Source organism: Diabrotica virgifera, chromosome 5 (assembly GCF_917563875.1).
Source record: "Diabrotica virgifera virgifera chromosome 5, PGI_DIABVI_V3a".
NCBI classification, from domain to species: domain Eukaryota; kingdom Metazoa; phylum Arthropoda; class Insecta; order Coleoptera; family Chrysomelidae; genus Diabrotica; species Diabrotica virgifera.
The window spans coordinates 147,260,331-147,287,710 of NC_065447.1; the positions used below are offsets into that span (position 1 = coordinate 147,260,331).

A 27,380-nucleotide genomic window follows, 5' to 3' on the forward strand; every position below is an offset into this window, starting at 1 on the left:
TGTAGAAACTACACCGCTTTTTCTATTGATGGTATTGTCTACCGGTTTAAGGTAGTGCCGTTTGGATTGCAGAGTGCTTGTGCTGCACTCGTCCGAGCTCTACATACCATTTTGAATCGCCACGAAGATTTCATAGTTCATTATATCGATGATTTATTAATTTTTTCACAAGATACTCAGAGTCATCTGAAACACATAGAAATAATTCTGGAAGAATTGGACACAGCGGGATTGAAATTAAACATTGAAAAATGTCAATTTTTTCAAAAAGAAGTCATTTATTTGGGTTTTCAATTGGACACCAAAACAGTAAGATTATCCGAAGACAGAGTCAAGCTCATAGATGAATACCCAAGACCAAGGAATTTGAAAACATTGAGAGGTTTTCTTGGCACGATTAATTATTTTAAAAAACTGATTCCCGATTTGAGCCAAAAGGAAATCCCTCTGATAAAGTTGCTTAAAAAAGGAATAAAATGGAATTGGAAAGAAGAACAGGAGGAAGCTTTCGAAACATTAAAACGAGAATTCGCAAAAGGAACGAAAATATACCACCCCATTTACAATTTACCTTTTATACTCCGAACTGATGCGTCCATACAAAAATTTGCAGGAGTTCTGTCTCAAATACAAAACGACCAAGAAGTGCCGATATGTTTTATATCGCGAGTGACTAAAACACATGAGAGAAAATATAGTGTTACAGAATTGGAGTTTGCCAGTGTACTATATTGCGTAAACAAATTGAGGTTTTACTTATTGGGAGCAAAATTCACAATCGAAACAGACCATGCAGCTTTAGTACATATCATGAAGAATAGATTAGTAAATAATAGAATACATAGAGGCATTCTATTATTACAGGAGTATGATTTTGAGTTCCGATATATAAAAGGAAAAGACAACATAATAGCCGACGCTCTAACACGGGATGAGGACACGGGAAAAAAGGAAACAATTACTCTACAGGTGGGACTAAATAGATTAATACAAGAAGAAGGGATATATTCGTTAAATGAGATAAGGACAAACCAAGAAGACCTAGAGGAAAGAGAGAAAAGAAGAGCGGAAGTAGAAAATGACATATATTTTAAGAGAATAGACGGAAAGGAACTATATTTAGTGACACAGACATTGGCCGAAAAGATAATAAAGAAATTACATGAGGACAATGGGCATATCGGTAGCAGAAAAGTTTGGCTCGTTTTTAGGGAAAATTACATCAGCCGACAGGATTACCGCATTGCAAAGGAAATTACCCAGAAGTGCGATGTATGTCAAAAATATAAGAGTCGGAATTTCAAAAACGAAAATGTTGCCAAAAATATTGAAGCCCGAAACAAACTAGACATTGTAGCAATAGATATGTTAAGCGATCTAATTATGACCACTAAAAGGAACAAACATATTCTGGTAATGGTGGATGTGTTTTCAAAATACGTAAAATTATATAGTTGCCGCACCACAAAGGGGGAGGAGATATTAAGAAAAATCGACAATTTTATAGCCATAGTAGGAACACCAAAAAAGATTCTACTGGACAATGCAACGTATTTCCGAAATGATCGTTTCAAGGGACAACTTCGAGAACGAGGAATAGAGACAAATTTTGTCAGCATCAGGCATCCACAGAGTAATCCTTCGGAACGATTCATACAGGAAGTGACGAAATTTCTTCGCATTGCAACAGATGGTCAACATCGCCACTGGGACAGGAAAATGGCGGAAATAGAAAGGTATCTAAATACAATTCCGAGCACAGTAACAAAAGAGACCCCAGAATACATCATGAAGGGTGTATTGCCGATAAGGCCATGGGAAGACCAAGAGCCAAAAGAATATCAACAGGTGATTGAAACCGTACAGAGAAGATTACGGCGAAGCAACGAAAAATATATCCAAAGACAGGAACAAAATAGAAAAAGAAGACCAGTGACTTTCCAAAAGGGTGAAAAAGTACTCGTGAGGGCATTACGAGTATCAAATCTTCCTGGGGGCATTTGCGCAAAGTTGATGCCTGTTTTCGAAGGCCCGTACATCGTGAATAATGAAAATGGGATAAATAGTTATGAGTTGAGGCACAGGAACTCGGAAAAGATCCGAGGAATTTATAATATTCACGATGTATACAAATATCACGAATAAAAGACAGAATTACATGAAGTAGATAGTAAGTTAGGATATAAGACGTAGATTAAAGTAAGGAAATATACAGGGAGTTGGTTTTGCCTCGAGAAAATTTATTTAAAAATGCAGATAAATTTTATCGAATACAAGGCGGGGATTTGTTATATTTCTATTTGATATGAAAATTAAATTTTGATAATTATAAACAGAGTTCAATTTAATATAAAATATTTTCAATTTTCTCAACCACGGGCATATAAATTTAGAACAACCTATATACAACAAATTGTTATATTTAATTTTAAGAAGTGATTAGAATAAGCGTACGAAACTCGGAACAATGTGCTTAGATAAACAAAGTGAATGACGCGTACCATTATCGTTCTTCTCGGAAGGTCGATCATTAGCCTATGCTAAATAAAACTCAGTGAAATAGATGATAGTTCATTATCGTTTTTCGCGGAAGGTTTCGATCATTAGCCTATGCTAAATAAGACTCATTTGAAAGAGAGAATAGGTCATTAAAATTTGTAAATAGTTAGAAAGTATTTTAGAATGGGAATTAAATATTTTCTTTTGAAATCCATTAAGCATATTTATAAAGATTAAAAATTGGTTTTGAGGAATATTACGAATGAGAGTTGGTGGTGGAAGATTGATTTGTGAATCTGGAAGGAATATTTAGAAAGTAGGAGAATGGATGACAAAGTGAGATCAGAATGTTTTGAGCTGTCGAGAAGTGAAGTCGAGTAGTAGACGGTAGTGTTCGAGGAGTGAGATAGCCGGTGTAGTTCCGTGAGTGTGGAGTATCTATCGTGGAACGAGAAGTAGGCCAAGTCGAGAGTAAAAGAACCTCCTTGAGCCCAGAATGTCCCGGTAGCTGATAGCAGTTTCGAAAAAGGTAGAACACAGCATCACGACAAAAGCAGGAACGAGAGCTATTCGAGCTAGTTTTTCAAAGGAGAACATCACTGGAAGCCAGGACGAGGTTTGATCGCAGCCAAGGATAGCAGGAAAGGGTTTTGTGTGAGGACATTTTCAGTTCACCAGGAAAAGGTCAGTCTCATTTGTTTGGACATGAATGTATGGGTTTTTCGTATTAAATTCCACATAAAAAATTGAATAACATAATCAATAATATCAGAAAAGCTTCATCAAACTTAAATAGAGTTGTTCCTAATAACTCCTAATAGTTAAATGTTAATAAAAACTTTCAATTGAAAACCAAAAGGAAATAAGATTCCCATTTGTAAATGTTATGTTTAAGAATAATAAGAAATAGCAAATATCAAGCATTGATTGCCTTTTAAATAAAATAAAAAATATTTTGATTATAATTGTAACCCAGATGTGTATTTTTTTTACTCTTTTCTTTTCTATCCCGATTAGGAACCATTAAGAAATATTTAGAAGCCACGGAAGTAAGTAATTAATTTATAATTCGCCCTGAGATTGAAAACATATTGATATGTGATCTGGTTAATTAATTGGATTAGTATTAATACATTGATTAAATTAAGTAACATATAAGAATATTATCTCATATCAATAATCAAGATCATATCAATATATATATATATATATATATATATATATATATATATATATATATATATATATATTTAGGACAAAAAATAATACTAAATAGGGAAATTCAAACGGAAGAAATAAAATGAAGAAGAAAGTTAGCATGGGCAGCATTCGGCAAACTGAACTATATACTCAGAAATCAGCAAATTCAACTACATCTTAGATCTAAAGTCTTTGATGCATGCATTATTCCGATATTAACATATGGGGCACAAACATGGACAATCACAAAAAAGAATATGAACATACTCAGAGTCACTCAACACGCGATGGAAAGAGCAATGCTTGGCATATCACTTAAGGACAGAAAAACAAACACATGGATAAGACAGAAAACCAAAGTCACCGATGTGGTACAAAAATCACTAAAATTGAAATGGGAATACGCTGGACATGTAGCTAGGAGCGATCTTAACAAATGGCACAGAACAATTCTAACCTGGAGACCATACGAACACAAAAGACCCAGAGGCAGACCTCCTATGAGATGGACAGATGATCTTAAACGAACTGCCGGGAAAAATTGGCTACAAGTAGCGTACAACAAAAAACAATGGAAAGGAAGACTTGAAGAGGCTTATGTTCAGATGTGGACCTGAATGGCTAGACGAAGAAGAAGAAGAAGAAGCAAGACCTGTCACGTCTAATGTCACTGAGTAGGTATATTTCAACTTTCTGAGTGCTGGGTGTTCTCGTGTCTCTAATTCTGTTTCTAAATTGAATTCGTCTAATGGTTACCACTTTTATTTTTATTAGACTGATCATCCTCTTGGTTTATGATATTTTAATTATTCTAGTTTCGACTACCTATGTTAGTGTTGAATATAAAGATTTATACGTATGTCAATTTTAAAAGGTGACACCCTCTATAATTTGGACCCTATACAAAATCTAAAAAAATGAAAAACACGTCAAATTTATTTGTGAGGGGACATTTTGTAGACCAGTTTTCAACTAAATTACATCATTAAAAATATATAAACATTTTCAATTTCTTTGCAACCTGAAAGTCGCGGAGGTAGTAACCAGAGAGTTTCCATCTGTTGTCACTCTAGTGGTATGAGAACGATGTTTATTGTCGTTTTCTGTACTACTGGATTGAGAACTTAGTTTGTTTCTTAGCAGATGTCGCTACGATATCCGTGATATTTCTTTCTTTGCAATCTGGGAAGGCACAGATCAAGGTACCTGGTTGAATCGGAGAGAAGAGGATATGGTACTACTGATGAGTGGGCAAAAAACCCCGATACCGGTATAGACTCTTCCTGCACTCTCCGATTTAACTAGAGTATAATGCTGCTGCATTTTCAGGTTGCAAAGAAATTGAAAATGTTTATACAATTTTTTTTTTTTATTTTATTTATTTTTAATAATTAAGAAGCGTAATTAATCTCAATTTAAAAATAAATTGAAATTATAATTGAATAGAAAAAATGAAATTTTATTATATAAATTTTAAAAGGGCTTGAACTAAAACTCTGTGAGATTTAAAAAATGCGGCTGTACTAGCTAAAGTTCAAAAATTGAAAAAAAAAACTTCAAAATACTCCAAGTTTCTGAATCTTCGTTCTAGTTAATGGATTTTTAATTTGTATGTACTTTTCGCGTACATTAGAAATATGAAGTGTGTTAATATTAGTATTAATAAATAAACAACGTAATTTGTTTAAATATTGAAAAAACCAAAAAGATTCAAATTTGTTATTGTATTTATAGTAGGGGAGCAAAGTATGCTAAATGTGCAGTCACTCGAGCGCTTTAGGGACCTATTGGGTTGTGATGAAGGTCCTAAAACCAAGTACAGTTAAGTTTACCAAGTACAGTTAAACCAAGTTAAGTACAGTTTTCCATTTTAGTTGGGACTTTCCATTTTTAATTTAATTTTCCATTTCCAACAATCGTTTTTTTTTTATATTATAACGTCATCTATTATTAATTCGAAAAAATGTTTCGAATAAAAGTTGCTTATTTTTACGTAAAGAATCCAAATCTGAATTAAAAATTTGGGGCTCCTATTTAAGATTTTAAAGTAACCCCCACCCCACCTCCGTGGGGGGTCGTGTTTGGTACCATTCGATAGATTTTTCAAAAATATTGATTAAGTGTATTTTGCAGTTTTTCGATCTAATGTTTATTTTGCGAAATATATATCACGGGATTTGTATTTAAAATTTTAAAATTACCCCCCACCCCTCTCCGTGGGGTTCATGTTTGGTATCATTCGATAGATTTTTGAAAAATATTAAAAAGCTATGTTTTAGTTTTTCGATCATTTTTCGTTCATTTCGCGAATTATTTGCTTTTTTTTTGTGAAACTTTTTAACTCGCCCATTTCCTTACGCTCCGCTCAAATCGTCAGATTTTTGAAATATACACTTTTTTGCATGTACTGAACTTACCTTATCTTAATCTGACAATTTCGAGTATTTTTAAGGATCGATTTTTTTTCGGGTCCCCCTTAACGAACTCCCCTGTGTTAAGAGCCAATATATGGTAGAGGTACATCTGCAGGGCACCAGGTTTCTCCCCATATGATAATCTGACTCGCTCGAGTAACTGCAAAAATCCCCGCTTGGGCTCCCCTACCATTATAACTTATACAGCGTGTCAAAGCCAAATGGTAATAAATTCATTATTTCGTGGATGAGCGACTTTAAAAATAAATCTCCAAACAAGTTGATTTTTATTTTTAAACTAGCTGTCCCGGCGAACTTCGTACCACCTTAGAAATATATAAAATTTACTAAAGTTCACATGCTTTTTAGTTCCCAAAAATTGCGCTTTGTTTATCGTCATGGTAAAAGCCAAGGGCACGGCACATTGTAGATATCTGAAATCAAATGGCAAATCTGTTGGAATCATCGGAATACGCGGGACAAAGACATCCTCTCCTTTGTATTTCTCCTTGGTGATTGTGGCCCAGCAAATTAATAATAAATTTACTTGAGGGTTACATTGAGAAAGTAAACTACCAATTAATCGCCACTACTACTTTCGATACATAAACAACTGTATTGCTTTTTACTGAGTAAGAAGTGACACCATTAGACGTCTATTGGGATGACTGGTCTTTCAACTGATAATTATTACTGGTCAGTTATCGAACTCGGTTAGAAATTATTAAGTTACTAATCTGGCTATTAACAAATAAGAGTAGGTCATAAAAGGGCAAAAATTCAGTGGTGTATGTATTTTTTAATTACTCTTGTTCCTTGACACCATAAACCTATATTGGTCTCTGCCTGTATAGTTATGTCCTTGTCCATTGTCATACATTCATAGTTTTCAGGTCGTCTTCAACGTCAAACAACCATATGGTTCTAGGCCTTCATTTATTTCGTTTTTATGTCGACATCTATTGTAATATTTTCGTTATTGTTTTTGTATCTTCTTGTCTCTAGACATATACCAGCCATAACAGTCTTTCACTTCTCACAAATTTTACAATATCGTACCCTCCATTGAATTCATTAATTTCGCCGATTCTCGATACTCGCGGAGTTGGCATATAGGTTCATGACTTTAATTAAGATCATCATACGATCAAATGCATAGTTTGCGAGTCTATAAGGAACATACATACATACATACATACATACATACATACAAACATTCATTTTTATTTATATAGAAGAGGTAATATTTAGATAGCTGTTAAAAAATAACGGCTGGTGATAGAAAAGTGAAAATTTAGGATTGTATGTATCTTTTGATTCTACATCATATAAAATTAACAAAGAACAGTTTGTCCAAAAAAATAAAAAATAATTATATGGGGGCAAGCCCCCTTTTTACTTAGATTGGTAGTACCAACTCAGAAACCACCCCGGGTTCATGTACAACAACTTCGATTAAGGTCATCATACGATCAAATGCATAGTTTGCGAGTCTATAAGGAACATACATACATACATACATACAAACATTCATTTTTATTTATATAGAAGATGTAATATTTAGATGTCTGTTAAAAAATAACGGTTGGTGATAGAAAAGTAAACATTTAGGATTGTATGTATCTTTTGATTCTGCATCATATAAAATTAACAAAGAACAGTTTGTCCAAAAAAATAAAAAATAATTATGGGGGGCAAGCCCCCTTTTTACTTAGATTGGTCGTACCAACTCAGAAACCATCCCGGGTTCATGAACAACAACTTCGATTAAGGTCATCATACGATCAAATTCATAGTTTGCGAGTCTATAAGGAACATACATACATACATACAAACATTCATTTTTATTTATATAGATTATGAGTTTTTGGCATATGTATCATATTAGTGACGTCATAACGTAATCGATAACTTTTTAAATGGGAATAGGGGTCGTGCGCTAGCTCATTTGAAAGGTAATTCAATTCTATATTGAGCAATATAAACATTAACATAATTATGTATACAGCGTGTCTAAAAAAAATTTCTAATTAAATTAATTGACACAAAAAGAAGAATGTGTGTAATTTATTTAATTCAAAATACATTTTACTGCTGTCAGAAAACAGAAGTAAAATGTTTATTTCTCAAATAAACATTGATTTTAGCGTTGATTGAAATATTGATATACCTCAATCAACGCTTTTAGCTTAAATTCAATGTTCAAATTGCGAATAGGCTGGTGGTTGGCAGCTTGAACATTGAATTAAAGTGAAAAGGAATGTTTATTTGAGAAATAAACATTTTACTTCTGTTATCTGACAGCAGTAAAATGTATTCTGAATTAATGAACGCACAATATCTTTTGTGTCAATTAATTTAATTAAAAAAAAATTGCACACCCTGCATAAATAAATATGTTATTGCATTGATTAAAAACTACCCACTACTGTGTAGTTATTAATCAATGGTTATTGTTTGTATCACTGAATAGAGAATTTAATTACCTTTCAAATGAGCTAACACACAACCTCTATTCTCATTTAACCTTCGGATGACCAAGTGGGATAAATTTTGACCCCAATGCATGTTTTTATTTATCTAATAAATTCAGAAATATTTTCAATTTTTAACTCATTACTTTTTTAATTTAACTTTAATATCATTCTAGATATCCTCATATTTTGTAATAAAAAAAATTCCCTATAATTTACGAAAAAAATATTTTTTTTCTGAATTTGCGGTCAAAGACGAACTCCCTTGGTCTTCCATGTTCCAATTTTATATTAAGTAAATACCGTTCTATTATGTGGAATTGTATGTAAGAAACATTATAATATTGAAAAAAATTGTTTGTTAAACCTGTGGCGACGTAAATTAGTGTATATTTTAAAATTTCTTTTGTTCCAAGTTCAGAATGATGATTCCTGTTTTTGTTCAGTTGTAATTAAAAATATGTTTTACTAATGTTTTTTTATCATTTATTGATACAATAGTAACATTAAAATTACGAATACATTATTTTATTTCTTAAAACAACTACATTTTTTGTCAATTGTCATTTTTAACTAGGGGTCATTTTTGACCCCCGTTGGTCATCCGTGTAACAAAAAAAGGTTGGTCATCGGAAGGTTGAAGAAAATAATCGATTACGTCATCACTTCCAGACGAATAAAGTCACTTGTGTGATAATATACCAAAAACTCATAATTTAAAAATAAAAATCGACCTGTTTCGGGATTTATCTCCAAAATCGCTTATTCACAAAATAATGAATTTATTCCATTTGCCATTGACACATTGTGTAGTTATAATAACTTTAAATATTTATGTTTAAAGTGAGACTTATTGATTTTCTTAATTATTATAAACAAATTAGCCTGGATTTAACAAAATCCCAACGTAGGTATTATCTAATCGTACGAGAATAGATAACTTTTTTTATTTAAATTGGTGGAAGGCCAAAATTTGTTTATCACTACAAGACTCCGCTTTAAGAGCAATCACAAAAGCTTTTAACCCTCGTAAGGCGGTGCTTAGATTGTTACGTAAACAACGGTGCGGGGTGCAATTGCACCCCATCCGTATATCTATTTTTTTATATGTGAACGTTGGGGAAAATGATTTGAAAGATAATTAGAATTGTATATTATACTATGAAACATAATTTTACAAATAAGGTAATTATTTCTTGTTTAAAAAATAGTTATTTTCCTAACAAGTGCAGAAAGTCATTCTTTTCCGCACGCGACTGCAGTTTGCAGAAAGACGCGAAGCAGGAGTTCGGCAAGCAGTCGAGTGCGGAAAAGAGACTTTCTACAAGAGTTAGGAACAATATTTTTTCTAAGAGTCTTTAAAAAATTACCAAATCTAAGGGCCGGTTGTTCGAACGCTAATCAAGAAGTTGATTATCATTAAGTCCCCTTAACAACCATCAAATAGCAACACCCATCATTCGTACGTCAATCATTTGATTGTAATCAATTATGTTAATTATCATTATGATAATTAACATAATTGATTGATTAATTAATTATTAATTAATAATTAAAATAACAATTATTACCATAATTGATTAATAAATCTCATAATTGTAATCAATTATGTTTTCAGCAACCCAAACAAAGTTGACATTGACAGTTGGTGACAGTAATTAAATATTTGATAATGATCAGTTGATTCCATTTTTGATTAGCGTTCGAACAACCGGCCCTTAATCAATTAATTTAATTAATATGAAAATACATACATAAATTAATTCTTTGACAAGGTTGTCAAAACCAAACTTTCAATATAATTAGTTAGCATGACGACGATCTTGGTTTCCATGACGATGATTCAAAATGACTGTTATTGTCTACCGATTTGCCTTTCGAATATTATGTCAAAATAATTTTATTTCATCGAATTGTCCCGTTAATTTCATTAAAACAGGAACACAATAAGATATATTTGAAATAAATTAGTAAATAATACCTAAATATTAGTTTATTGCATGTATTATAATTACTTTAAGGCCATATTAACATATCCAAATTAACACGCGTGCGGAAAAGTAAAAACCGCGTGCGGAAAAGTAACACGCGTGCGGAAAAGTGAAACTTTCTAAACTAAAATGCGTGCGCAAAAGTAGACATTTTTGCACGCTCGTAGAAAATAGTTATTTTCCTAACAAGTGCAGAAAGTCATTCTTTTCCGCACGCGACTGCAGTTTGCCGAACGACGCGAAGCGGGAGTTCGGCAAGCAGTTGAGTGCGGAAAAGAGACTTTCTGCAAGAGTTAGGAACAATATTTTTTTAAGAGTCTTTAAAAAATTACCAAAATTAATTTAATTAATATGAAAATACATACACAAATTAATTCTTTGACAAGGTTGTCAAAACCAAACTTTCAATATAATTAGTTAGCATGACGACGATCTTGGTTTCCATGACGATGATTCAAAACGACTGTTATTGTCTACCGATTTGACTTTCGAATATTATGTCAAAATAATTTAATTCCATCGAATGGTAGCGTTAATTTCATTAAAACAGGAACACAATAAGATATATTTGAAATAAATTAGTAAATAACATCTAAATATTAGTTTATTGCATGTATTATAATTACTTTAAGGCCATATTAACATATTTAAATTAACACGCGTGCGGAAAAGTAAAAACCGTGTGCGGAAAAGTAACACGCGTGCGGAAAAGTAACACGCGTGCGGAAAAGTGAAACTTTCTAAAATAAAATGCGTGCGCGTAAGTAGACATTTTTGCACGCTCGTAGAAAAAATTAATTATCGTTGCAAGACAGACACATGAAATTTTTCACAGAGTAAGCAACACAAAGTTTTTACACAAAATACAGTTATGCCGGGACTTACGGTCTTTCTTCTCTGATATAAGTAACACCGATCTTGTCCCGTAGCTCTGTTAGCTCCAGCTGGAGCATCAGAAACGCCCAATAGGGAACTTGCACTAAAAAATTTTTTTGCATAAAATTGTTAATTTATGTTTTAAAATGTTATATTCAAAATATTACGTCTTAACAATGAATAGTGTACGTACAACATCTGATCAAAGTTCCGCGCCAAAAATTTCCGTTTCAAACAACTTCAAAAGCGAGAGCTGGGGTCTGACGTCATAGGCCACTCGTATCGTTTGCCCGTTCGGTGGGCTATTGCATTTAATGTAGTTTGCCCATAGATAAATAATATAGTTGAAATATCTTGTTTTACTCTGTGGCAAAAATTATTTTTTCTGTGACATGCAAAATATTAACATTTTATCTCTGTCGACATGTATCAAAAAGTTCTTTTTTATGAAATTACTTTTGTCGTTTCTTGTGTTGAAGAACAAAGAAGAAACAAGTAACTTAAAAATAAACAAAACTTTTAGTAATAAAAGTAAGAGTAACTAAAAAGTATTGGTGCTACTATAGTATGCGGTCTATAGTCAGGTTTCTACTATAGCTTGCGGTCTACCGAGGGATGCGGTGTAAGTAATGATTCTTCTTATTTATGCGTATTATTAACTTTGTAAAGAAGGATTTTGTTGACTATGTACACGTTCTATCGGTACGTCTGCTAATCATCATAATCTTTTCTCAGAAGGCTTTGAACACAATAATGAAAGGCTCCAGTAGGTACTAATAAACATTACAATAAAATATAATCTTTATTATAATGCAAATTACACCGTAATATTTTCCAGGATATACAAAATCCTTCGATTAGAGGTAGGTAGATCAAACCCACGGGGTAAACCGTGTACTATAATATAATGGTACATACCAAACTATTGTTATAAACGGTTTAAACATGCTTATTAATAACTCTTACTTATTTGTCTTGACACCTCGCATTTCTCCAATAGAATAACTTTCACTACTTTTTATAAAAATTGCCACCATGAAGACATCAACGGTAGGTAAGTTGTCAGACTTACCCTCGCCCGTCATATTATGTTTCATAGATGGATATTTATTCATTTAAATATGTTACCCTAATATACAATCAATGTAGAGAATAGATATTACAAATAATTTACAAAATCGAATATAACTAAGCAACATCAAATGAAATTGAAACAAACTTTAAATAAATCCCATAAAACCCATAAAATCCATTATGCGTTTTAACCTTTAACTACCCGCGCATCAAGTTATAACATAACTACACGCGTGGCACACTTTGTACGCCACAAGAAAATCCACTTAAAAACAGCGGATTTTTTTTAAATACACTTAGTTGTTTGTTATAAACCTTATTCGGCATCAATGAATACTTGGAGTTCCTTCTCAGTAAGATAATTGGGATTTATAACTGGAATCATGGAATAACTGGATTCCATGATAAATAAAATTACCAATAAAAATTTTTTTAAAATGTGATTTTTTACAGGAGAAAAAGAATGTTTATAAAGAAAAATATATTTTGTGCCATAATGACCAAAAAACAATTGAAATATGTACTTATATTACGACTTATATTAATATAATCGTGACGTATATTGTCCACCACCGGAAACAACAAATAATAAACTGTAAATTACGATCTTCCCAGAACGCCGATTATAACGAAACTAAAACCAAATTGCAAAGCACATTCCAGTAATAGGTTAGGGAGATAAACAAGGTCAAAAATTAAATTTTTAAATATATTTGCAGTAGAATTCTTATATCTGGCGTACAAAATACGCCAGCGCGTGTAGTTAAAAGTTAAACTCTTTACAAAGTAGCACTCAACTTTATCAATTTCAGTTTAAAACTAAGCTGATTGGGGAACTACTTATTACAATATATAAGATGAACATAAATAATACCTAGGAATTTTCCATTCAAGACGATTAAAATGTAATATACTCGTGATACCTACCCTAATCGCGTTGTTTCCGACTGCTAGCCCGTGGCCTGTGACGTCGGACCAATAGAAGGACGTTCAAGAGCCTCCTAAGATATTTTATAGCATTTTCAAAGCGTCGTAATTAGCGGACGGGTTAAAAATATTTGTTTTTTTTTTCGCATGCAAGTGTTTTAAGATCATGTTACCTTATGTTTTTAATATCATTTTAATATTTAAAACTTTATGCAAGTTCCCTATTCAGGATAATATGAAATTTTCACCATTTGCAGTCTACACTCATTTTTCCAAAAAAAAACCGTAAACGCAGATTTTTAAATGCTGTAATGGGTGGAATGTGTTTAGAATTGAATTTAATGCGAATAAAAAAATGGACAATAATAAAAAAAAATATTAAAAAAGATAGGTGAGAAAAACGAGGTCTGGGGTGCAATTGCACCCCGCACCGCCTTATGAAGGTTAAGTTAATTTTTACAGAAGGTATAAACATTTAACCATTTTACCATATTTTGCTGTTTTTGGAGCAGTACATTGATTTAAAAAAAGTTATATTACGTCATTTCGAAGGTTTTTTTCTTTAGCTTAAATGCCTAGACAAATAAGGCCATTGGCGTGGCACCGTTGATTTCGCAATCAGATTATAGTGTAATTTGTAGTGTCTGTATTGAGTAAACGTCTTGTTGCTAAGTAAAGTCGACTTCATTATTTTTACAAGGAGACACTAATTGTATCCGAACGTATGTAGTACTCACTATCTCATAAGAAATTAAATATTTAGTTTTCAGTATAAATAGATACTTTTAATTTTGAATAAGCGAAAATTTAAAAATATCGCATTTCTCGCACAAAGTTGGCGATAATTAAAAAACAACGTAAAAATCGCAATAAACAAAAATGTAATCTTAAAAAAAACTCTAACGATTTCTCACAGATATACACAGAACTCAATACTAAACATAGTAAAAAGTGGTGTAGTGCATTATTTGACGGTTTTTGCTGTAAATTTTAAAGAACCGTTTGGATTGACATAAAATTTGGCATACGCATAGCCAACATGTCAAAGAAAAAAAGTGATATTGTGCCGATGTGTGCTTTTGCCCTGGGGGTGAGTTTCACCCCTTCTTGGGGGTGAAAAACATACGTTCAAAATAAGTCTGAAATTCGATAAAATGACTAATTCTAAGCAACTTTTATTTTATACAGTTTTTTTACCAATTTAATACTTTTCGAGTTATTTGCAAGTGAATATGTTCATTCTGCAACAAAACAAACACGTTTTTAGACAATTTTTCGCAAATAATTCAAAAAGTAAGTATTTTATCGAAAAAACCGTTGTTAGCAAAACTATAGCTTGTAAAAAAGTGAAAAAAATGTTGTATACATGAAGTCTCTAGACCTAGTAGAAGCACAGTTCTAGCAAAAGAAAAATAGGTTCATATTCGCCAAACTTCAAATAAATATATTTCAACGTGAAATAACCAAAAAATGAAGCACTTTTTGGAAAAAACTCATTACAACTTTTTTAAACAGTTTAAAAAGCTTTATGTCCATTTTTATAAAAAAATATTCTGGCATCAAATGTGAGCAAGTTACGCTCAAAATACAGTTGGTCCGTTTTGATTTGGCATAAAAAAATCGGAAAAATCACCCCCTAATTAACAACTAATAGAATTAATCATTACCGCTTCACATGTTGCATTACTCATGTTGTGTCTATTTGATCTGTAAGTTTCATCGATTCAGCGTGCTTATTTTTGAAAAAAAAATGGTTTTAAAATAAAATTTTTAAAATTTTTAATTTTGAAAAAAATGCTCTTTTTCAAAGTAACTTAAAAATTATTAGTAATACCAAAAATTTCAAGAAGTAATAAAATGTACGTTTTGCTTTTCTTAATATTTTGGACTTTTTGTTTTCCTGTTAGACAAAAATAGGTTATGCTATGGCTGTTCAAAGTTTGCATACACTCGGGATTAGTGACTCGTTCAAGCCATTTTAACTACAGCCTTTTCAAGAATAAGCACTTTGAACAGCTGAGACTTACAGATCGTATAAAGAATAAATAAGTAAAGTAACCTGTAAAGCGGTAATGATTAATTTTATATGATATGCTAATTAGGGGGTGCTTTTCGCGATTATTTTTACCAAAAAATAAAAGGTACCAACAATATTTTGAGCATAACTCACTTACTTTTAAGGGTATAATTTTTTTTAAAAAACAAGAATAAACTTTTTTTAAACACTCCGACAAGTGTTTCGTTTTTGGGGTTTTTCTCGATGAAATATTCGATTTGGAATTTGACGAATAAGAACCTAATTTTCATTAGCTACAACTTTGCTTGTACTGGGTCTACAGACTTAGTATATGAACCATTTTTTTCATTTTTTATAAACTATATTTTTATTAAGAATATTTTTTTCGACAAAGTATTTACTTTTTGAGTTATCTGCAAAAAACCGTCTACAAAACGTGGTTATTTTGTTTAAAAATGAACAAATTCACTCGCAAATAACTCGAAAAGTATTGACTTGTTGAAAAAACTCTATAGAACAAAAGTTGCTTAGAATTAGTCAGTTTATCGAATTCCGAACTTATTTTGGACATATACTTTTTCACCTCCGAGAAGGGGTGAAACTCACCCCCAGGGCAAAAGCACACATTGGCACAATATCACTTTTTTTCTTTGACTTATTAGCTATGTGTATGCCAAATTTCATGTCAATCCAAGCGGTTCTTTAAAATTTAGAGGTTTTGCAATATTTTACCGTTAAAGAACGTACTAGTGGGGGAGCATTTATAGAATTGAATCTTGTTTCCGATCTGCCCCAAATTTTATAATTCTAAATGCAATTTCCTATAATTTCTTTTGCACAATTTTTTTATGCGATCAATATTTTTCGAGAAAATAGCAATGAGAAAATAGCAGTGGCGGCTCGTGATTTTTACAATAGGGGAGGCTATACCTAACTGTAAAATATCTAGACAAATTTGCACTAGCAAAAAAATGCGCCAAAAAATGTAATTTAAGGCCCCATTTTTTGACCATTTTTTATTTACATTTCATAATATCATCCTAATTCATAATTTCATGATATCATATCATTTTAAAAATAGTTAGTCTAATTGTAAAAGTTTAATACCAAAGTTTGTGTCGTTTATTTGTTAACAATTGTGTGTGTGTGTTTATGTTTTATTGGCACTGGTTTAAGCAACCAACTGGCCAGTCAATGTGTTTTGAATTCTCTCTTTTACAAAATATATGCTTAGTATCTAAATTTAAAACTATTAGTACTACTGTTTTTTTTTTACTCTGTTTTTTTTTTACTCTGTTTTTTTTATTATTTTTTTTTTATTATATTTTTTAACATTTTTTTTATTACATTTTTTATTTTATTTTTTTTTTTTGTATATTTTTTTATCGCGCTAAGACCTAAACCCGATTCAACCTCGCGGAGGTTTAGATCTTAGTATCTTTTTATTTTATTTAATTATTTTTTTTTTTTTTATTTTTTTTTCTTTTTTTCTCAGAGCTTTAATTTTAAACAATTAACATGGTTGTACAAAATTTTATAAACATCTAGATTGTTTGATTGTAAAAGGTATATAAGATTAAAAGGAAATTGTACATTAACTTGAACTAGATTGGCAAAAAAGTTTGATATTTCAATAAAATGTAAAGGACATTCTAATAGCATATGTTGTAGATCAGCTAGCTCTCCACATAAACATTCATCATTATCTACAAGTCCTATTTCTCTTTTGTAGACTGGAGTCAGACAGTGATTACTTCTTATTCGACAAATAGTTTTGATAAAGCCTTTGTTGGAAACTTGATTAAACCATGTCTTGATGGGAAGTGTAGGCTGGATTTTTTTGTAATAATTTCCTTTGTCTGAATTATTGTATTGTTCCTGCCATTTCGTCCGTTTGATAGATCTCATAATAGAAATTATGTCTCCCATAGGAAGTTGATAAGTATGCAGAGTGGATCCCTTCGTTGTTGCTTTTTTAGCCAGATCATCTACTATTTCGTTGTTTTTTATACCAATGTGTGCTTTTATCCAACACAATATTATATTTTTGCCCGATTTCAAAGCTTCACTGTTCATTGCTATGATGTCACTGATGATATAATTTTCTGCAAAATTATGTACATTATATTTCAATGTCTTTACAATGCTTTGGCAGTCTGTAAATATAACATAATTGAGTTCTTTTTGATTAATACATATTTTGTATGCTTCTTTGATTGCAATGAGTTCAGCTGTGAAAATTGTCATTTTATCAGGTAATCTGTTGTTTATTTTTATACTTTTTTGTGGGTAATATATAGCATATCCAACTTTTCCTTCCATTTTTGAACCATCCGTATATAATTTCTGATAACTCCCCCAGTTTTTTTGTACACACTGAAGGTGGTCTATTTTAGTAAGGAAGTCTGTCGCACGAATATTACTTAAATGACAGTTAACTGGAGATAAATAATCTTCATAATTTAGCTTTCGAGACGAGCTTTGTTCAATTTGGTGTATGTCGCCAATGGAATTAGAAACGTTGAGGAAGCTTTCCACAACTAAAAGCAGTTTCTTTTTTTCCCAGTAATAATGAGTTAGGTATGAGGTGGTTAAATGAACAATTTTATTTAATAGCAGTTTATCGTTAACCGCTGTTTTAACTATAAATTTCTCACTTAGGTATTCCCTGCGTAATGAAAGTGGAGGTTCATTAAGCTCACATTCCATGACCAATATAGGTGTGCTACGAAGATAACCAGTGCATAACCTAAGTGCCTTATTTTTGATCCTCTCGATTTTTTGGAGTACAGAGTTTGATGCTGAGCCATAAAAAATAGATCCATAGTCTAAGATTGATCTTATCAAATTTCTGTATAGTAATATTGATATGTTTGGATCAGCTCCCCAGTTACTGACACTTACAGTCTTCATGATATTCATTGCATTTTCCATTCTTCGTAATATGTAATTTGTGTGTTCTTTCCAATTTAATTTGGAGTCTAAAAATACGCCAAGAAATTTTATTGAAGTTTTATAAGGAATACTAGTATTATCAAATTGTAGATGGCTTTGAGGAACATATCGTTTTTTAGTAAAGGTAACAATGGTTGATTTACTCTCTGATATTGTTAAGTTATTATCGGTAGCCCATTTTTTTATAATATTCAATGTCGATTTAAGGTAGTTATTACATCTATCTATTGACTTATTTTCTGCATATATCGCAACATCATCAGCGTACTGTAGGATTTTTATGTGTTGAGGAAGTTTAGTTTCTAAGTCAGCAGTATACAGTATATATAATATAGGACTTAGGATGCTACCCTGAGGTAGTCCCAAAGATGTGTATCGGGAGTTAGATTGATCTCCATTTAATCTAACGTGAACTGCTCGATTAATGTATAAGTTAATGATGTTCCATGTTACTATCTCGGGTATTCCTATTGCCAACATTTTCGCGTATAGTATGTGAAGATTAACGTTGTCGTAAGCCCCTTTTATATCTAAGAACAAAGCACTAACTGCTTTCTTATAAGTAAAGGAACTATAAATGTCTATTAAAAAGTGGCAGAGGCTATCTTGTGTGGATTTACCTTTTCTAAAACCAAACTGACTTCTTGGTAATAGGTCGTTCTTTTCTAGCCAAAATTCCAGACGGTTTTTAATAAGTCTCTCATATGTTTTTAGTATACAGGAAGCCAGACCGATTGGACGGTAAGAATCCCAATTCTTTGATGATTTTCCTGGTTTTAAAACCGGGATAATAGTGTAAACGTGCCAATCGTCAGGAATCTTTATGCGGCGCATCCAAATTTCATTATATATATTTAGTAGTGCAGCCTTACCAATTCTTGAAAGATTTGATAGCATCGAGTAATGGATATTATCGGCACCTGGTGCTGAATTTGAGTTTTTCTTCAACGCAAAGTTTAGTTCAGTGGCAGAAAATGGTTTGACTAGGAAACGGATTGGTTCTGGATAGTCGTATAGAGCATTTAGTTGTAAATCAGGAATTACTAATTCTGCAGACGGCGGTGTGATATTTTGATGGAACTCTTCTATCCACGAAGCTTCCGACAGAATAACAGGGACTTTGTTCTTTGTTTTTCTATTTTTTATTCGGTTAACTTTTGACCATACATCTTTAATAGGGACTGACCTATTTAGGGATCCGACATAATCTCTCCAGCTATTTCTTTTAGTTTGTTTAGTGATCTTCTTGACATGTGCATCATCTTTTTTATACTTAAGTAGGTTTTCATGGTTTGGATTTTCTTTGAATATACAAAAACTTTCCTGTCTTTTCTGACTGCTTCTTCACATTCTAAATCCCACCAGTATTTTCCTCTGGAAGTCGGTTTTTTTATTTTAAATTTGGGGATGCAGTAGGATGCAGTTGTATTTATATTGTGCAAAATTTGTTCATAAGAATTTATATCTTTAAATTGAGAGAATACATCTTCCGAATACTGTTCATATAATTTCCAGTCGGCATTCTTTAAATTCCACTTTTGTGAATATGGATTATATGTATGAGTTGGTTGATCCTCTAACTCTACTCTTATAGGTGTATGGTCTGAACCAAATAGGTCTTGAAGTGTTTTCCAAGTGATCAGGTGGTTTAAGTCAGGAGTACAAATGGTCAGGTCTATTGCCGATTTCGAGAAGTTCCTAAAGAAAGTAGGAGAGCCATCATTTTTGAATATTAAATTATTATCGTCTATACAGTCCATCAAGATTTTACCTTTCATATCTGTTTGGTTGTCTAGGCCCCAGGCAATGTGGTGAGCATTAAGGTCACCTCCTATTATAAATGGTCTTTCTATAGATGTTATGAAATTGTTCCATTGTTGTAACAATAACTTGGTTCCTGGGGGAACATACATAGATATAAATGTGACAGTATATGACTTAAACTTTATTTTTATTGCTACTTTATTGACGTTTATTAAATCTACTTTCATGGTGACTTCCTCGTAATATAGGTTTGAATTTATTAAAATTGCTGAGCCACCGCCAACAGTTACTGAAAAGCGGTCGTCTCTGACAATATTGTACCCGTGAAAGTTATAATACTTTTCTGGTTTAAATCTAGTTTCTGATAATAATGCGATATCAACTTTCTGGTCTTCTAATAGGTGGATAAGGTTTTCTCTATTAGAGTTAGCCGATCTACAATTCCATTGACAAATTACCAATCTATTCATTATTATATAAGAGAGAACTTAAAACTGATTGAATTGAATTTACTAGAACTGATTTTTCTGGAATTTCAAAATTTTTGTGATTTATATTAGAGATAATACTTGTAACTATATTTGATATTAATTCTGTTAATTCTTTTGATGGTTCATGTATTTTAGATCCTTGTTCTGGATTAAATGTAGATTGATACGAAGAAGAGGTGATAATACCACCAGGTCTGTTGGACATGGGGTTTAACTTTATTATTTTTTGATGTTCCATTGTTACTTGGTCTGGTGAGGAAGAGATAAGTCGTTTGTATTTTGGTGGTTTTATTATTGTATATCTATTTGAAACTGAAGGTAGAGCGAACTGATTGGAAGATGTTTGAGACGTGGACAATTGAGTAAAGGAATATGAAGAGGATGGTGCATTCATATTTGGAGTTTGATGAGAATTTATTGAGGAATTATTGGCTGCTATAGATCCATAAGTTATCTTAGGAAAGAGTTTAATTGTTTCCTTAAAAGATAAGCTGTTTTCAGACATATAATGTTTTATTTTCTTTTGGCGATCAAATTCCGGGCATATCTCCCATTCATTAGTGAAGTGTTCACCTTCACAGGATAGACATTTTTTGTTAAACGATGATAAAGGACAAGAATCGGAAAGGTGAGATTCATGACACTTAAAACAGCGAGGATTACTTTTACACTGCTTACTCATGTGCCCATACCTATAGCAGTGGTAACAGATAATTACCTTTTGCTGGTATTTTTCAACAGTGTGTAAGACATGATTAATTACTACATACTTTGGTATATTCTGGCATTTAAAAGACACAATAACTGATTTTGTTGGATTAAATATTACTTTGTCATCTGCTACTATTTTTCTTGTTATTCGTTTCACATACTCAACCGAGAATTTGCAATGGTGATCAAATTCCTTTATTCTATTTTTAAGATATTCTTCCGATATATCTGAATCTATATCCCTTACTACACCTAGTTTAAACAATTGAAATTTTGGAATGTATGCGGTCAGATTTTTTTGAATAAGGAATTTGGAAGTAACTAAAGCATTTGCGCTACTATAATTTTTAAATGAGACCCTAACTCGGTTGCGTCCGATTGAGTCAATTTTTTTTATATAATTGTCAATTTCTGGATGTAACGTAAATAGGATCTCGCCTATTTTAACAGCGTTTAATTTTCCTGTAAAATTTAAACTGGAGTTTTCAATGAAAATGTAAAAAGGTCCTAAATCAATTTTTTCGTATAAATAAACAGGCCTGGTTTTTTCTGGTTGATCTGAGTTTACTAAAGTATTTTGTTTTTCATTAATATTGTTAAGATTAATACTACTACTTATCTTATTTTGAGGCTGGTTGGGTAGAAATCCATTTAAATCTTGTAAATCACAGCTACTATCCATCGAATTCTCAATATCAGGCGGTTCGCCTCCACTAGATGACTCCATAGAGGAGTTTTCAAGTAACGTTTAACTTATGAACACTTTCAAAATGTAAACTAAATAAGGAAAAGTTTAACAAAACTAAACAAACTAAATTAGAACGGTATAAATCAAATAATCCGCCAAAAATTAATATTTTTCGGAGAGATTTCCAAATTTAAATTAACTTTGACAATTATTTTGACGTATCTGTTTGTTAACAATTCCAACTATTTGTAAATAGATACCTCGCATATCAAAATAAATACAGATTTGAAGTTATGCAGTCCATACATAATGAAGCTTCAAATTTTTTAAGATACTCAACTGAATTTTTTTAATTCTAAACGCGGCCTACTGCGAATTCAAAAACACCATAAATTACCGATATTTTGCTTTGAGTTAGAGATATCGGAAAAAGTTATTTGAGCAAGTTGTTCCAAATATTATTATAATTCCACATGCCAAATTTCATAACAAAATTTGCACTTTTAGATTTTTCATTATTTTTAGTCAGGACCCTAAAATTCGTTGTCCCGAGACGCACGCAACCACGCAACGGAGCCGAGAAGCTATTCTGCCTCCCTTGGTATATCTCCGGGCAGCGTGTGATGGCACCGTAGATGCCACTGTTAGGAGACCGGGTCTCCTTAAACGCCTGCTGCGCTGCACGGAGCATTAGCAACGGAGACTGTTGGGCTTCTCGGCTCCGTGCTCCGTTCATGCATCTCGGGATAACCCAGGGTCCTGCCTACAATAATATGTAATAAAACTGAGACGCGATCATGCGAGTTGTACTTGTTGTTTTCGCGATTCATGATAAACAAAACAGTGTAGAGTGTGTAAAAAATTTATGGGGAGGCTGAGCCTCCCTTGCCTCCTCTGACTGGAAAATAGTGGAAGCGGAGGGGAAGCATAATTATTGAATTGTCTCATTTATTATCAACTTTACGACATATTGTACATAAACAAAAATAAAGATAATTATATTTTATAGAATTTTTAAAACTTCCAATGAAACACCAACCAAACTAAGTACATAAAAGATATAAATAATAACTTTTATACATTAAGTTCACTTAATTTTATTAACTAGCGGGTTTTATTGGTTCAATTTGTCTGTCGATATTTTAAGTTTCATGTCAGTTTTTTTAATGTTGAACCCTGTTAGGGGGAATAGCGCTCCCTCGTGGATTCGCCACTTTTTCTCTCGAAAAATTGTAGTTAATCGTAATTGCAACAATTTAAGTCCTTACACTTTTTTTTCGAAAAGTTGAAAATGGCGGAGATATTCAACAAAAACAATTGCTATAAAATATATCGGGTCTTACGCTCGCACCTTTACCAAATAAGTACTACCTTAAATATTGATTTTATCAAAAAATGAAGAAATCAAAATTATACAAAATTTAATTCTCTTCATTTTTGTATAGGTACATATTTGTTGTAAAACTAATAATAAACGAGATAATTGAATAATTCAAGAATTATGCTTTAACTATGACAATTTTCCCCCCATAACTCGGAACATATCGACCGCACAAAAAAATTATAATAAGCGAAATTATGGAAAATTGCATTTTCAACAATTTTAGTTTCTACACTTTTTGTCGAAAATTTGAAAATGGCGGAAATATTGAGCAAAAACAGTTCAACAGTTGCAAAAACGCAACGGTGAAATTTAGTCGAGAGTTTAAATTTACACTACTATTGACCCCCTTAAAGATTAGAAAAATAAAATTTGTGGCAGCTCGTAATGCAAGGTCAAATGCTATCCCGACTGGGCTACATAGTTACTGTGAAAATATCAACTAAATTAGGATGGAATTCGGAGTCAAATAACGACATAATTTTTGTTAGTACGCTACTTCCGGTTTCACCGAAAATACCCTGAATTTATTTAATTTGAATGGGACACCCTGTATATGATTTCAGAAGATTTTAAAAGAACTTGCTATTATGCCTCAAGCTTGTATGCGTAATGCTTCGAAACGTACTGAATGGTTTCCTAACGTCGTTATAACTTATGTGAATGTCGTGTTACGTGAATGTTAGGTGCTTCATCAGGACTCAGTTTTTCAGTTTTGCAGAAAAAAACTTTGATCGTGGAGTACCTACTATTTTAGGTCATACGGAAAAGGTCCAAACTTAAAATCGACAATGGCTTCAGCAACCTGTCACACGGCAAGGGAGTATTTTCGAATACTGCGCGATCATTATGGGAGATCTCCACCACATCTCTGCTCACCAGACTTAACGCCACCTGATACGTACATATGGGGAATTCTGAAGGAGACAGACCGATCCACCGTCTAAACTTCCAGAATTGCGGACTAGCATTAAAGATTTTTTTCGTGCCAGAGGAGAGGCCATCTTTAACATCGGTTTTATTGGGAAAGTCGTCGTGAATAATTTTTGCAAAGCTATATTATTTATAAGTACTAAATATACAGGGTGTTTCATTGAGAAACGAAAATACTTGAACGGTGAATAGAAATCACTGAGGCTGTTCTAGATATACCACATTTATTGCCTCACCGATTTTTATAATTGAGTTACAGAGTCTTTTTTCGATTTTGTCCATTTCTTTCTGGACCCATAACTTTAGAACCACCCAGTATATTTTTTGGTACACATATGTGTCATTTACAACCCAAAGAATCCAACTACTAAGCACAAGAAAAATCCAGGTCCAGACTAAAAATAATTATAAATTCATTTTGACTTTGAAACAACACCCTGTATATTGAAATGTTTAAAAACTTAGTTTGATGGTTCGCTTAAATTTTTCGTCAAGACAATTTAGTGACTTTAATTTTGAAACTACATATATTGAAGTTTTTAAGAACTCTTAGATTACAAAGCAGATACATATCTACATATTATAATAATAAATTATTAAAGTTAATGAACAAATACTCATTGTAAAAATAATCAATATTTATTTACTACATTAGAACGACCCATTTAATAATGACAAAAAAATCCAGGTTCGGATTAACAAAAAAATATATAGTAATTGTAACCTTGAAACAACACCGTATACCGGGTGGTGAATTGGAAAACGGGTTGAATTCCTGCTTCCCTAATTATTTTACATCAAAAGTCATGAGAAACTATTTGTAGAGGATTAAAATCTGTATTAAAAACAAAAGTTAAAATTGTTCTACGATTTAAACAGAGTCCAAAATTTTGAAAAATAGAATGCATTTGCCATACCTAAGTAAGTGCGTAAAAGTAAGGCCACACGTTACTATTTCTGACAGTACGCAAACTATTGACTGAATAAAACATCTTTATTATTACTACTTTCTCCTCAACTGAGGACATCTTTTCGACTTTATTGTTTTTTAAACAATAAAAACGATAAAACAAAAATACTGACAGTTCAAAATATTGTTATAGTCGGTTCGTTAAACTCAGACGCAACTGGCTAGATATTTTAGTCGATAATTTTTTTGTTTTTTGCCAATTTTGCAAAAACTGGCAAAATTACTAACTATTTAGTGATTATTAAGTATTTAGTAATTTTTTGTGGCAATTTTGCTAAAATTGGCAAAATTACCGACTAAAATATCTAGAAAGTTGCGTCTGAGTTTAGCGAACAGACATAATATAATAATTTCATTGTGAGCGAATGCAACCTTATACACATTCTTTCACTGTGTGTGGCCTAAATTTGGCAAATACTTTGATAAAATTTATTATATTTTACAAAATTTTGGAATGTGTTTAATTCGTAGAACAATTTTAACAATTGTTTTCAATAAATATTTCAATCCTCTACAAATAGTTTCTCTTGTCTTTTGATGTAGAATAATTAGGGAAGCAGGAATTCAACAGTTTAGAATTTTACATTGAGTTTCCTATGGCCCGTTTCCCAATTCACCACCCTGTATATTGAAATTCGTTTGAATATTTGAAAAGAGCACAACAAATTGAGTTTATAGGTTCGCTTTAATTTTTTACGCAGAAAATTTAATACCAATATTTTGAAATTATATCGAAATTTTTGTTGAGTTCTCAGAGTTCTTAAAAATTTCGGCATAATTTCAAAATTAAAGTCATTAAATTGTCTGCATAAAAAAATAGAAGCTAACCATTAAACTTAGTTTTTTGTGCTCTTTTCAAATGTTCAAACGGACTTTCCATATACAGGGTGTTATTTCAAGGTCACTATTACGTTATATTTTATATATTAATCCGGGCCTGGATTTTTGTTGTGATTAGTATATGGGTCATTCCAATGTAGTAAGTAAGTATTAATTATTTTTTTAACTTACTTACTTTTTAACTTTAAAACTTACTAATTCCTGCTTTTTAATCTGAGTTCTAAAAAATTTCAATAGATTTAATTTCAAAATTAATTATTTCAAAGTTATTAAATTTTATGCGTAAAAAATTTAATCGAACCTATAAACTCAGTCTTTTGTGCTCTTTTCAAATGTGCAAACGATTTTTGAAAATTTTAATATGCAGGGCGTTGTTTCAAGGTCACAATTACTTTATGTTTTTTGTTAATCCGGACCTGGATTTTTTTTGTCATTAATAAATGGGTCGTTCTAATGTAGAAAATAAGTATTGATTATTTTTAAAATGAATATTTGTTCATTAATTTTAATAATTTATATATTAAAAGTTAATAATACCTGCTTTTTAATCTAAGAGTTCTTACAAATCTTTAATATAATTTCAAAATTAAAATCATTAAATTGTCTGGCCGAAAAATTTAAGCCAACCGTTAAACTTGGTTTTTGTGCTCTTTTCAGGTATGCAAACGGATTTTGAAAATTTTAATATACAGGGTGCTGTTTCAAGGTCACAATAAATTTATAATTTTTTTAGCCCGGACCTGGAGTTTCGGTTATAAATGAGCCATATGTGTACCAAATATCAAAAAAATTTACAGGGTGGTTCTAAAGTTATGGGTCCAGAAAGAAATGGGTAAAATCGATAAAACACCCTGTAACTCGGTTATAAAAATCGGTGAGGCAATAAATGTGGTATATCTTGAACCGCCTCAGTGACCTCTATTTACCGTTCAAGTATTTCCGTTTCCCAATGAAACACCCTGTATAAATAATCATAAACATTTCAATATTTATTTCAGTAGGTACTTATTTTACCGCTGTTTATTTTGTATTATTTATTTATTATTTTTGTATTTACTGTATTGTAGTATTTTGAAATTTTGTTGTCGGCGTCATGAGCATAGATATAATAAAAATATATTAGGTAAAGTATGGACCGCTCTGTGCATCGAGGTGTAACGCCGATATCAATGACG

At 31.8% G+C, this 27,380-nt stretch overlaps 2 protein-coding genes across 2 annotated transcripts in view; one reads left to right on the forward strand and one right to left on the reverse strand.

Annotated features, from left to right (window-relative positions):
- Window positions 1-27,380, reverse strand: part of LOC114336692 (MOB kinase activator-like 2) — a 392,967-nt gene that overhangs the window by 157,823 nt on the left and 207,764 nt on the right. The window lies entirely within an intron of this gene.
- Window positions 1-27,380, forward strand: part of LOC126884494 (uncharacterized) — a 58,100-nt gene that overhangs the window by 11,569 nt on the left and 19,151 nt on the right. The window lies entirely within an intron of this gene.